This window comes from Colobus angolensis, unplaced genomic scaffold (assembly GCF_000951035.1).
Source record: "Colobus angolensis palliatus isolate OR3802 unplaced genomic scaffold, Cang.pa_1.0 Scaffold64, whole genome shotgun sequence".
NCBI classification, from domain to species: Eukaryota; Metazoa; Chordata; class Mammalia; order Primates; family Cercopithecidae; genus Colobus; species Colobus angolensis.
The window spans coordinates 192,741-194,302 of record NW_012120043.1 but is presented as its reverse complement, the minus strand read 5'-3'; the positions used below and the strand labels follow the sequence as shown (position 1 = coordinate 194,302).

The 1,562-nt window shown below is 57.7% G+C and overlaps 1 protein-coding gene across 2 annotated transcripts in view; it reads left to right on the top strand.

The window, feature by feature from the left end:
- ODF3L2 (outer dense fiber of sperm tails 3-like 2) overlaps positions 1–1,562 on the top strand; it is an 8,950-nt gene that overhangs the window by 2,445 nt on the left and 4,943 nt on the right. The window lies entirely within an intron of this gene.

Below are 1,562 nucleotides of genomic sequence, written 5' to 3'. Positions count from 1 at the left end.
CCTGTAGTCCCAGCTACTCGGGAGGCTGAGGCAGGAGAATGGCGTGAACCCGGGAGGCGGAGCTTGCAGTGAGCTTAGATCCGGCCACTGCACTCCAGCCTGGGCGACAGAGTGAGACCTCATCTTGAAACAAATTAAAAAAAAAGAAAAAATAGTAGCCACAGTGTTGCATAGCGATTAGTAAGGGTTCAGTAAACGCGGGCTGTCGGGTGTGAGGCTAAGCCTGTTTTTCCATTATGAAGGTGGGGGCTCCCCAAGCCTGGCCCATCTCACAGGGCTGTCGTGTATCTCTGTGGACATTCCTGGCTGCTTGTGCAGGCAGCACGGCGGGAGGGCAGCACGGCGGGAGGGCAGCACGGGCTGAGGGCAGCACGGCGGGAGGGCAGGCATGGAGCACACTGGCTCGCTGTGCCACGGGCTTGTGGCCTTGCCCTGTGGTGCTTGCTCCTGTCTAGAATGGGCGCAGTGGCTGCAACGGGCTCTGACGGAGTGACGCGGCTCAGGCGTGGACTGCGCCTGATGCACAGGGAGCTGCTGGTGTGCATTAGTGGTGCTGCTACCATGGGCCAGCGGATCTCAGTGCTCCCATATTCCATCCCTCCATCAATGCTCCCAAATTCCATCCCTCCCTTTTCTACCACTGCTCCAAGGTCCCAGCTGGGCTGGGAGCATGGTCGGAAGGGTCTTGTGTGGGGAGTTTGGTTCATACGGACAGAGGCCTGCTGGGAGGGTTGGCTGGAGGAGGGGCAGGACACAGCCTGTTCTCAGCCTTCCGAATGAGCAAAAATCCCAGACCACACTGGGACTCAGGAAGCTGCAAGGGGTCCCAGAAGGCCAGTGAAGGCGTCAGCATCCCCTGTCCCCAGGACCGGGTTAAGAACTTAGCCTGTGACCCAGACAGATCTGAGTACCCAGGTTCAAATCCCAGTCTCGGGACACTTCCTGGGACAGAGGCAGCGTGGGGAGCCTGGTGGCGTGGGCATCGTGCACACTTTGCTAAAGGCCCAGGATAGGCTTCCTGGAAGTGGAGCATGGGATCTGGGTTTTGTAGGATGAGTAGGAGTTCGGCGGAGCCCCCAGAAGAACTGAACTCCAGACAGAGCGTGCTTTGTAGGCCGAGGTCTAGAGATGAGCAGTGTCATGATGATCTGGGGTGTGTTCGTTTCTCACGGGGCACTGAGCCTGGGGTTGGGGAGGGCGGAAGAAAAGGCAGGAAGGTTCCAGGTGCAGGGCGGAGGCTCAGAGCAGTGCTTCAGCATGGGGAGTCCTGATGGCCAAGCCCTGCACAGTGAGCACTTTGAGGCGAGTCTATGGTCACGTGAGCGAGGCCCAGGCATCTGCAGAGGGGCGATGGGATTATGATCAGGGATTTTTCTTTTCTTTTCTTTTTTTCTTTTTCTTGAGACGGAGTCTCGCTCTGTCACCCAGGCTGCAGTGCAGTGGCGCGATCTTGGCTCACTGGCGCCCACCACCGCACCCAGTTAATTTTTTGTACATTTAGTAGAGACGGGGTTTTACCGTGTTATCCAGGATGGTCTCGATCTCCTGACCTCGTGATCCAC